Below are 12128 nucleotides of genomic sequence, written 5' to 3'. Positions count from 1 at the left end.
TTACTTAACCGTACAAACACATTTTTCTTTTGAAAAAATTGGCATTGCTGCTCTGGAAACTGGAAACTTTGCAGATAACATTTTTATAAACATTCACACACACACATACGCAATATGCTTTTGTAATAAGTTAGGAGAAGAAAATAAATCAAAAGTTGCAAAACTGCAAAATTTCAAAATTTCAAAAGACCACAAATTGCCCAAACCTACGCAGAAGCACTCAACCGCATTACCTTTCATTGAAGCATTTTGCAGCACTCTGAGTTTGTGATTGTTTGTTTGGCTACTCCTACACACCTCGCAAAAATTCACAGGTAAACGCACGCCACGCACGCTGCTTCCGCTGCAGACACCAATTGATGCTGGATGATGGCTTGCTGCTGATGCTGCTACCTACAACTTACTCACGCAGCAACAGCAAACGAAAATGTGGTAAGTGCATTTGTACTCATAAGCACACCCACTAAACTCATAGAAATCGTCTGGCAAGCAATTATCGGGTAACATTTCAATATTGGGAACTCATACATACGCAAACCCATGTGAGTATTTACATGTGTAAATGCATAGGCGAGTTTACGCAAATAAGCTGCATCGACTGAGCATCCCAATAGAGAAGAGATGAAATATTATTCGCTCACATCCTAAGAACCAATTTCCCAAATGAACTTGGTGAGATACCTGATTGATATTTAAAACTTGGATTAGATTATCCAGGAGTTGGCTCTAGTCTTAGCAGCCTATTTTTGTACGTCATTAAGAAAACAGAAAGAAAATTCGTAACTATTTTTTCTTCCTCATCATTTTTACATGACTTACAGTGGCCTAAAATGCGGATGGTATTTATTAGTCGTTGTCGTGGAAGCAACAAAGCGCGATTATGAGAGATGAGAGCAATACCTGCACTTACCGTGCCAAGAGGAAGTATAACTTCAAACCGAATACTTTAATCGTTCTAAAGATCTTTTTTCTAAGACCGATAGGATTACTTGATGGGTCCATATGGTGCTTCCAGCTCTTTCCGCTCAAAATCTCGACAGAATGAATGAATGCATAAAATTTGAGGTTTGCGCCTCGTGCTCGCGGTCTTTTGTGCCCTCCACTCATACAGTACTTCATTCACTAGAACTGGTTCTTTTTATAGATGCCGTCCTGAGCCTTCCCGAAGTAATGCAAAAAGTAGTCCCGGGAAAGGTGTCTCAGCAGAAGAAGAGGACCACTTGTTGGAAATATTTTGAAGTTATTTCCGAAGCCAATGTTGTGTAGGCCAATCAGTGCATTTATTGAAAAAAAAGGCAAAATTATCATCTCTGAAGAAGCGCATTTTTGTCGCGGAGACTTAGTTAACAAGCAAATTACGGCAACTGGGGATCGGAAAACGGACATGTAATCTTCGAGAGACTAACGCATCCTCAGGGCAGAGCAGAACTGCGATTTGACGGGTTAGACTTTTTTTCTTTGTGGGTTGCCGTGAGGGACTGTTGTTATGCGAACAATCCAGTAACGGTTCTGGCTCTTAAGACAAATATTACGCAAGCCATGAGATTGAGATTGTGCCAAGATCTTAGAAAACTCGGTTATCAGGAACCACTACTGCGAAGCCAAAGTTCGCTCTTTCGAATAAGCCAATAATATATCGGAAAAAATTGGTCTTAGAATGGGTCCCTGTTTTAGTAAATTGTTGTTTTCTCATCCGCAAAATTTCTAAATAAGACCAAGAATGAATATTTAAAGCAGCTGTATGCCAGATGAGCTTACAAACTATTCCTGAATAAGGGCGCACTGGTATCCCTATTTCGTGGCCGAAATTCGATCGGAAGCGTATTCGAGGTGTATAATTTTAGAAAAGAGTTGACATATCTGCTATCACCGGAGTGTTAACTGGACACTGCTTAATAGGCAAGCCTGTAGTCTGGACATACCGTTCCGAAGATGTTGTAAAAGCTTCAAAACTGATGAGGGAAAAATGATCTGCCAACTCTTCTGTAAGAGCTCCTCCAATGTGCAGATACAGGTGTCGGCAGTTAGGGATTCCATTTTTTGCCACTCTATTCTGTGGATACATAAAAAACCCATAGTAATTTGTTTTCTACTCTCGTACTGCCTACTGGCCTTTAAGAAATTAGACCTTAAAACCATAAAACGTGGGTGGCAACTTCAGTTTACTTTACTTCATTTTTATTACTATTGTAGGTTGGTTTAAAACTTTAAAAACGCTTGCAGATGATCAGCGTTTACTTTTGACGTTGATTTGCTGCAACGGATGGGTGCCAGCGCATACCAAAAGCAAATAAACATAAAGTGTCATAAGAGGAAGGCGAATATCTGAAAATAGAGATAAGTGCCTATGTAGGTGGTAAAGTTGGAGGCGACAAAAGATAAACAAGCGCAACAAACCCACAATAAAGAATACAGTTGCAGACATACAAATCCGGGCAATGCAATTCAAAAACAAAATTCAAAACAGAGAAGGTTATTGCCGAGGCCAAAGCGTATTTTGAAGACTTTGACAAGTTGTATTGCGCTGTTTCGGAGAAGGTGAAGAAACGTTGGGAAAAGTGTATTCGTTAACCCCCATTCGGCATTTAACCCCCATTGCAGAAGCTGTGAGGACCTTTCAGAGAAGGAGACTGTTGAGAACTTTCTCTGTAAATGCCCAGGTTTGACAGCTAGACGATTAAGGTCACTGGGTGATTCTTTCTGCGACAGCCTGGGGCAGTGCGCCAACCCGAATCCCATGAATCTTCTCCATTACATCAACAGCTCTGGCTGGCTGTAGACATCTGCCCGTTGGAGGTCTTATAGTGGTATCAGAACGGCGCTTTAGTGCTACTTAGAGAGTGCCAGAGTGGTACTTCAACCATTTCACCTACCTAACTAAGCTTTAAATCAGAGGTGGACTTTTGGCACTATTTTTTCCATATGGTGACCGACCCGATCTGGTATACATTCAACTTTCGTAAGCTCTTGCCTTTCATGACTTGGCTGCAAAAGAAAAAAAAAAGGAGTCCGTAAGTCAGCCAACTGCGCCCCTCTTATCGGTTGGATGAAAAGAGCGTAACTAATGGGTTTACAATAAGTTTTAAAGGCGATACAAATCACACTTTGTGGAGATAATTCACAGATCTGCATTATCTGATTGCTATGCCCGACACTGCATGTGTGTCGCAAGCCTCTGTACCATTGATGATACTCATTTACGGTTAATTATATTCTATTTCCGGTATCGTAAGCGCGAGCTCCATAATCCTATCAGTCAATAATCGTATTACAGAATATCCAGCACCTACAGTTAACGCTTCGCTTCATTGGCTAACTTGGCGCGCTCGCTCTTCTTACGGAAACTGACCTCTTGCCGATGCTGCTGGACGCTGACGACGCGTGACAGCAGTCGACTTACTGCTGTGTGTGTGGCCATTAACGGCTATCGATTGCGTTGATGGATAAGCCATCAGCAACGACGTATCAACCATTCAGCCAGTCAGTAGTCAATAAACGTGCTCATCAATCCACCAGACGAATTTAATTGAAAAGTATTAGAGATGTGCGCGCACAGGCACAACAAAATGGAGGAAAAACGCCCAGACTCGCTATTGTTTCGCGGCGTACAGGCATATGAATACTATATTACAAACAATAAGACTTTAATTAAGTTTACACTTTGATGAAGATTCATTGTGTGTGAGGGAAGAAGGGCGGGCGCATCAATTGTATGAAATTGAAATGGAATGAAATGAAATCTCATCAGCCAGCCATTGACCATCAGCGAATGCATCATCTCACCATCATTATTTACTTCACCATACACTTTGACTTTGCTGTGTCAGCTCTCATTGCTGTGCAATAACAATAATAATAATAATAATTTAACCCATTTCAGTAAACTTTATATTTTTATTTATTTTTTTTGTTCTCGTTGCCTTCTTCAGCATCACCAGCTTCTTCCCTGCCTACCTAATAGCGCACAATCAAGCCACCATTCATCTGTGCACTCACTCAACCATTCAATTCATTCATACACATTCACATTCGCACTCGCCGCAATTCATCTTCATCTTAGCGCAATGTCGAGGAAGCGACAGCAATAGCAACAACACTGTGCGGCAACGGCATCGGTTGATTACAATGCCGCGTTCGGCCTTTTTTATGCACCTCTTGCAATTTTCGAGCGAAATATCTTCAATTTACAATTCTTCTCACTTTACGCAGTTTATTGTTATTGTTTGTTGTTGTTGTTAATGCTGTTGTTGCTGCTGCATTTGTCTTTCTTCTGCATCGCAAACCAGTAGAATCCATCTCCGCAGCTCAGTTATACAATTTATTCGTCTGGCCGGTTGTGCTTCTTTTATTGTTGTTGCTTTCGCAGTTGGCAGAATTAAATTAATTTAATACTAAAGTCACAATGCAACGGATGTTGTTATGTAAATGTCTACACATATGTGCTATATGTGTGCGTGTGTGTGTGCGAAAGAATTTCTTGCCTTTGCAATTGAGGCAGTTTAGTGAGAATATTTGAGAAAAATTCCCGATTTTAATGGATAAAATTGTGATGGTACACATACGTACACACAAAGTTTTATTAATAGAAGGCCGTAATAAGCAAGGAAATTCTCCTTTATTTTTTATTTTGCAAGATGCGTCATTTCCGGGTAAGTAAAATAAATGCGATGGGTACTCTCGTGGGTTTATTTATCCTATTCTATGAGACTATCTGAATCGTGATACTGCTCTGAAGCCTTCGGGCATAACTGAAGAGTGGAAGGGAATCAAGATTTAAGGTTTAAGAATCCCTTAAAGTCTATCTACAGGGGCTGTACACTGGAAGATGTATCTGCAGACGGCTACGACTCTTTGGGCAAAAACAGCAATGGCAAATAACATTTGTGTGCTAGACAGATACGGATACAGATACGCAATCTTGCAGGTAAGAGTCAAAATATAATTTCCATCACTCAAAATAATTGGTGCCACACGGCGGTAGTTAGACCGATATTGCTGTATGGGGCCTCAGTATGGTGGACTGCGACAAGGAAACTAACATACTTAATGCCACTGGAAAGGATTCAACGAACTCGCTGCTCTGTGCATAACAGGAGCAATGAAAACCACTCCAAGGGCGGCGCTGGAAATGATACTCAGGATGCCACCTATTGATCTTATGGCGGAAAACCTAGCAGCGAAATCCGCGAGGAGGATGGTGGCTGCTGAAGTATTCAACTACAGAACCTTCGGTCACAGCTCAATAGGAAAGTGGAGCTCAGATTGCACAGACTACATGACTCCGGACTTTAGTTGGGAGAGAAGGTTTCGCACTACAATTGAAGAGGAGGGATGGCACAAAGGCATGAGGTTTGGCCATAGAACTTTTTACATCTATACAGACGGCTCTAAAACTTCAGATGGAGTGGGAGCGGGTATTTACTGCTCAAAACTAGGGATAAGGCAACCTATCAAGCTGCCAGACCACAGCAGTATTTCCCAAGTGGAAGTTTTTGCTGTGGGGAAAGCTGCGGAGCTAGCCTACACTAGAACAAGAAAGAACTCAGCAATTATTATATGTATACGTGGACAGTCAAGCAGCAATAAAAGCAATAAGCTCATATTGTATTAAGTCCAAAAATGCTCGACGGAGCAGGGAGGCTATAGAAAGGCTAGGCGCAAACAGTAGGCATATCTATTGGGTGCCTGGTCACAAAGGCATTATGGGGAACGAAATAGTAGATAGCAAAAAGCGCTGTTAGACTACCTTTTGAACAAGAGAACGGCATACCAAAACCACTAAATACAATATACAAGGAAATGGACGACTACATGAAAAGGCGAGTGGAAGCTAGGTGGACTAATCTAACCACATGCAAAACAGCAAAAGTCATGTGTAGAACTACAGGCAAAAAACTGCCTCAATTCGTACTTCCGCTCTCGCGAAAGGGGTGCAGAACTATCATAGGTATGCTAACAGGTCATAATCTATTGGCGGCACATGCTTGTACGCATAGGGATTGCTAACTCGGACAAATGCAGGAAATGCAGAGAGGATGTTGAGGAAACTTTAGAACACCTTCTGTGCGTTTGTCCGGCATTATCAAAAACGCGTTTAAAATGCCTGGGAGCCCCATTGTTTGAGGGTCTGGAGGACGTCTCAAAAGCGGACCTCCCAGCGCTGCTTAGATTCGCCAAAAGCGCTGACATCCTACATGATGTCTACTTTAGGTATTCATAGAGGTCGGTCTCTATCTGGTATCGCTAGGGAACAAACGGTCTATGCGTGGCTTGCTGCCAACCAGGCTAACCTGCGCTACCTTGCATTTATATAGGACACCTCCATCAGCCGGATGCCTACCTCGAGCGGGAATTTTTCTTTTATATCGAAAGAAGTTGCCCTCTTTTGATTCGACACCTCTCTTGGACGTACCAATGCTGACTGATGGTGAGTGTCCGCCCAAAAGAGGTTTTACTGTATATTTAAGTTAGGTTGATTAGACGTCAAAAGATGTTTGAGCGTTTGCTGAAAAAATAATAGTACGACTTCAATTCATTGAATGGGAGCGCAAGACCCAACAGCAGCAGGTACAGTTGCAAACACGATATGGAGATGAACTGTTTCTGGACAGGAGCACGACAAACGTTGACATTTGAGTCAATCACTCACAATAACAACAGTCAGAAGACAAGACGATAGTTCCTAAATACTGCCCTATCGCAATTTTTCCGATGTTCCCCTTCCTACAGAACCACCTATCAAACAGTGGGAGGAGTGGATACCAGCGATGGAGTAAGATCTCCATAGGTCTACAAGAGAGGGACCTGGACGCAAGTTCCTGGTTGTGTCAATAGACATAAACGCGGCTCCAGCTTGATGAAATGCTTACAGTGGCCCCATCAGGGTGGAAATCAGCCGAGGAGGAGGAATGTTATAGTGTTAGTGGGAGCATGTCCCACACACCACTGGTGCGACGGTGCCTTTGATAATGTTTCAAACATTTTGATTTTAGCCTCCTACCCAAAAAAAAACAAAAAAACAAAAAAAACAGATGTTAAAGTGCGCTGCATTCGCCATAGAAAGTTTTGACCGCCTGCTACATAAATCGGTCTGCGCCGTGTGCCCTGTTAGTTCTTCCGGGAGAAGCCTTATACGTTCCCTATCACCCGTTTACCAAGTGTTAACAAAAGTAAAACTGCGCATTACAAGAAACACCATAGCTTTTAGCACCGGATTCTTGAAGAGGTGCCTAACTCATGACCAAAATCTTCGAAACTCAATCGATCGCAGGCGTGAACACAAATTTGAATGGTTTAAAACTACTCAAGTTTCGGTTGCGCAGATTTATGAAGCGTCGCATTCGAAAATTTTAAAAAATTGTAAGAAAGTTCCTACGGCTAGCGCCATGGTTTTTGATGCTAGTTAATCAAATGGCAATGCCTTTTATGTTTTACCGTGTCGTTAGATGCATGTTTCTCATTACGGTCAGATTCGCTTTTACGCCGGCATCTTCTGTTCTCTTTGCGCCAACTTTGCGGTACTCTATTGTTTTCTAGGGTCCCAGATACAATGTCAGGACTGTAAATTGAAGAGGGAGGAAGGGGAACAAAGCAGCGTACTTGTCTCACAAGAAGCCGCATAAGCGAAGGACGTCGGAACTATTCAAATTTGGAGGCGTTAAGTTCATAAAGTTCATGTACCAAATCATGTCCTTTATATGTATGTATGTACGTGTACAAATACCGTGAACAGTAGGCATTGCGAGTCATTCTGAACCGACAAAACCCGTGGAAAAGTGTTGGTTAAACGTCGAAAAGTCAGCAGGAATAGAGGAAAAATAATTTGAAAAATTCCTCATCGATAAATTAGAGTGAAAACATTCAGGTCAAAAGGAGAATTTAATAAAAGATCTTTGAATTGCAAAAACATTAAAGTCATCACATTCACGAATGAGTACGGGTACGATACGGAATTCCGTTCGGAGCAGAAATCGCCAGCACACGAATCGTTCATTAGATACACAGAATAAGTCTGTCAACTTGCGTAATTAAAAGAATTAATATAAGAATAAAATTATGGTATACTTTTAAAATTTTCCGTGAGTATTATAGTTATGTATAAGTCCCAGGACGATTTCACCTTTTCCGTTCCAGATATGAAGAATTGAAATTGTTCACTTACCTGAAAAAGAGAAAAAAAAAATTATGAAAAATACATACATATATCAATTTTTTTTAAGTTTAGAAATCAAAACTTGTATTTATAAATTGATTTTTTCCCGGCTCTGGGGCCCTTTTACAGTCCCACCAAGCAGATAGAGTCCGCTTAAAACTGTAGGTCACTCCATTCGTGGAACAACATCAAGACGCACCCTACAAATAGAAGGAGGAGCTCGGCCAAACACTCAATTCGCTGAATTCCCTTCAAAGTTTTGTCACTTCTGCAATGGCACCGTAAGTGATCCTATCGCGGCCTTTGGTTGTTTTTTTTTTTTAATTTTTTTATGTGGCTATAGTTTCGCAACCTTCGTTAAGGTGCCAATTTCGACACATTTTTAAAATGTATCCTTACAAAAAAACAACTCGTAAGCACTCTTTTCCCCTTAAATTCCCAGAAAGCACAAAATTTTGCTTAAACCAATTCAGCACCACCGATTTGAAAAGCACTTACGCCGGCTCCAGAAATTATTAAATTATTTTTTCTGTTTTGCCCCAAACACCACATCATTCTTTGCATTCTCTCAAAGCCTCTCAAACTATTCGCTAACGAAGTGCTGTTTTTTTTCCTGTTTATTTCATCCAACCCATATCATCAGCTTCACTTGACAATCTTATTATTTCTTGCTTGTACTCGTATGCTGTTGTCATGATCGTTTTGAGTTCGTACGTTAGGCGATCGGATCACTTCGGTTTTGTTATTGTAACCGCCAGGGCGTCATTATTATGCTGTCACTTGAGTGTGTGTTTGATGTGGGTTTGAGTGCACTGATTTGGAGAAGATGGAGCAGGCGTAGGAGGCTTAGTTATCGAAATGCGCGCCAACGCTTTGCTCTGCACCCGTCAACGTTCATCTTCACCCTTCAACGCTCATCTGGCTTTTGTCTGTTGAACTATTGAAATGCCTTCAGCTGCGTTGACACTTCTTCAATAGCAGTTTGGGTTTGTTTTTGCTTTTTTCTGCTGTTTTGGTTTAGGCACCCATTCTACGCCTCCTCGCTTTTGGTGCTCTACAACTGCATGTGTCAATTTCACTTATTTATTTATTATTATTTCTTCTCACTCAATTTATTCCTTTCCATTTATTTATGCCGCTCATTTAAGATGCGTAGCTGTGTCTACAGCATCTTTTTGCCAACTTCAACGTCTGCGGTGTTGTATTACAAATAATTTAGTGTCCAAGTAAAGCTCAACGCTTGTCCGCTGTCAGCAGTTCATTTCCTTTCACTTATTCAAAAAAAAAAAATTAAAATCATTATTCTATTGCACACAAACATAACTACAAACATAGCCTCCAAATAGCTAGTCGTGTGCTCGTATTTCACCACTGCGGCCACATTTTAAAGTCACTTTTCAGCAATTCAATTTGATTTGCTCATTCACGACGCTTCATTTTCGTTTCACTTTTCACACAAAAATCGCCTTCTTCGTCCCATTACAGTGAATTGAATTGTTTATAGGAAAGACGCGGCGTAGGATGTCATCCCATGAATAGGCGACATTACTCAATTGTGCATAAAAATTTTTCCATCGCCTCATTTCAAGAAATTGTCACTTTATCACTACTGTTTAGGCTCTTTCGGAATTAAATATTTCACTTTGTGATGTGCTGATAATAGTCGTGGTGATGGTGGTTGTTGTCTCATGGGAGTCACTCGGTGCGCGCACCTCCTCTTACGCTTAATTCACTTAAATCTACTGACAATTTGTTGTCTCTACAGGAAATCTTCAATTTGGTGCTGATCCACTGCAGTTGTCTCTGCTCATTTAACGAAATGTGAAATGTGGTATGCGCTTGGTAAATAAATGAGGTGATCTAGTGAAGGGGTGACAAAGCGGTGGCGACAGCACAAATCTAGAATTTAGTGCGCGAAAAAACATTTTAACAGTTTGTAAGAGGAGAAGCAAGGGTTGTCAGTGGTGAAAAGTTTGGGTAGAAAGACTGCATTAAAGTATTTGATTACCTAATGATTTCGTTTATTTAGGAACCATTAGCATTATGGCCGATAATAATGTCAGTCTTAAGGGGTTAAGGGTAGTAAGAATTAAAAAAAAATTGAATTTTTTCTTTCTTAAAGTATGTATAATATCTTAAAAATATTGTGTGAAAATTTAAATTTGTGAAGTGAATCCGACCAATACTTTTCGAGTTATTCAACAATTAATAAAGGGCGCTCGGGCGCTCCGGAGCGTTTGAACTAACCATAACACTCGAGAAGGTAGAATGCGACTTAGGCAACAGCAAATAGTTATTTTGGAAGCTGCTATGACGGCTGAAGAACTATTATATGGCCCAGGAATAGATGACACAGTGTAAGTAAGTAAATAATTCGTATAACTCCACATAAATCGATAGCAAAACTTTAAATGCATTTTTCTCAAAACTATTTTTTTTGAACTGGTGATCACTGTAATTTAAAAACTGCTTGGTAGATTTCAATAAAATTTATACTCCTTTTGAAAAACATAAAAAGTTGTACCTGATCGAAGCATTTTTTTTTTTTTTAAATTTCGATTTTTTTTTTTAATCAATTGTCAGTTTTTTTCTCGAAAATCTGAAAAATATTTCCTGAGGCCGCCATATTGTTAATTTTGAAAAAAAGCTTAAATCAGGCACAAAATTATCTGTTAATAAAACTAATTTCTCTTGTCTGATTGATTTTAAATAAAACTCAAAGGACTTGTGATGATCACCGCAAGAGACTTCTGGAGAAACGGGCGCCATATTTTTTTAAATTTTGCTAAAGTCAAGTCGAATCATGGTGCATTAATGCTATGTTTATATTTTTGCAAAATAAAGCAATTAACAGCAAAAAAAAGATTGAAAATCATAATTTTTTCCGGCTTTTGACTACCCCTAACGACATAATTCCAATGGAGAATCTGTCTTGTCAACAAGAGCTACTTTCGACTGAGTAGACAATTGAGTAGTAAAGTCCACTCTGGACGAACTAAGCTAACACTGTATAAGGCTTTCATCACTCCCATCCTAACGTATGGCGCATAGGCTTAGATGATGACAATATACGATGAGGCAGCCCTGAAAGTATTCGATGATAAGAACTTTGGCGAAGGCGATTATCGCAGACGATGAAACAATGAGCTTTACGACGACATAGGCAGCGAATAAAGATCCAGCGGCTTCGTTGGCTGGGCCATGCCATCCGAATGGATATAAACACTCCAGCTCTGGAAGTACTGGATGCGGTACTAGCTGATAGTAGCAGAGAAAGAGGAAGGCTTCCTCTGCATTGAAGAAGTACTTGGCTTCACTAGGTGTGTCCAACCGGCGCCGGATAGCACGAGAAAGCCACTGCGAACTGTGTTAAACTCGGTCAAAATCGCTTTTAGAATAGACAGACGCTGGCATTAATTGGGATTAACGACTTAATCTGAAATTATCTCAGAAGTTCAGAGCAACTAATCTGGAGTAATTACTAGACTTAATTCAAGTAATTTCAGCGGATTAGAGGAATTTTCGATGGCAACACTGAAAAATAATCAAACTATTTAATAAAAGAACAAGAGAGACTGAAAAATATCATTGCAGTATTAATAGTCTGAAACAAGAAGATGAGCACAATAGGCATAGCATAAGCACTATCCAATAAACTAATCAGCTGTTCGCTAATCCGCGGAACAATCGACTGTCACACTACAATTTTAATCGGATTAACTGCCCGGGTAATTCGGCTTAACGCCGCCGTCTGTCAATGCTATTAAGCGGTTATCGCGCCAATACAGAAGTAGAAGAATAATCACTCAGTCACCAAAAACAGCCGATTCTGTCAAATTCGCCAAGAACAAAAGTAGCAGTACTGGAATGGCGCCACTTTAGTATTCGCACATTGTGATTTCTTAAAATGTGCAAGCGGAAAAAATGTTTAAATGTGTAACTTTTGTATTTTAGCAGTTTTATGTAAAAGACAACG

At 40.3% G+C, this 12128-nt stretch overlaps 1 long non-coding RNA gene across 2 annotated transcripts in view; it reads right to left on the bottom strand.

Annotated features, from left to right (window-relative positions):
• Nucleotides 1-10070, bottom strand: part of LOC128863891 (uncharacterized) — an 80647-nt gene extending 70577 nt beyond the window's left edge. The window contains exons 1-2 of one of the 2 annotated variants that reach the window (XR_008454633.1): nt 8651-10070; nt 8120-8161 (exon numbers count right to left, since the gene is read on the bottom strand). This is a non-coding gene — a long non-coding RNA (uncharacterized LOC128863891). Of the gene's footprint in view, nt 1-8064; nt 8162-8650 lie in introns of both variants that reach the window. The other variant, XR_008454632.1, reaches the window with a different exon arrangement.
• Nucleotides 10071-12128: the final 2058 nt, after the last annotated feature.

Source organism: Anastrepha ludens, chromosome 5 (assembly GCF_028408465.1).
Source record: "Anastrepha ludens isolate Willacy chromosome 5, idAnaLude1.1, whole genome shotgun sequence".
NCBI lineage: Eukaryota > Metazoa > Arthropoda > Insecta > Diptera > Tephritidae > Anastrepha > Anastrepha ludens.
Note: the sequence above shows the minus strand (reverse complement) of the source record. Positions and strands in the feature narration are given on the sequence as shown.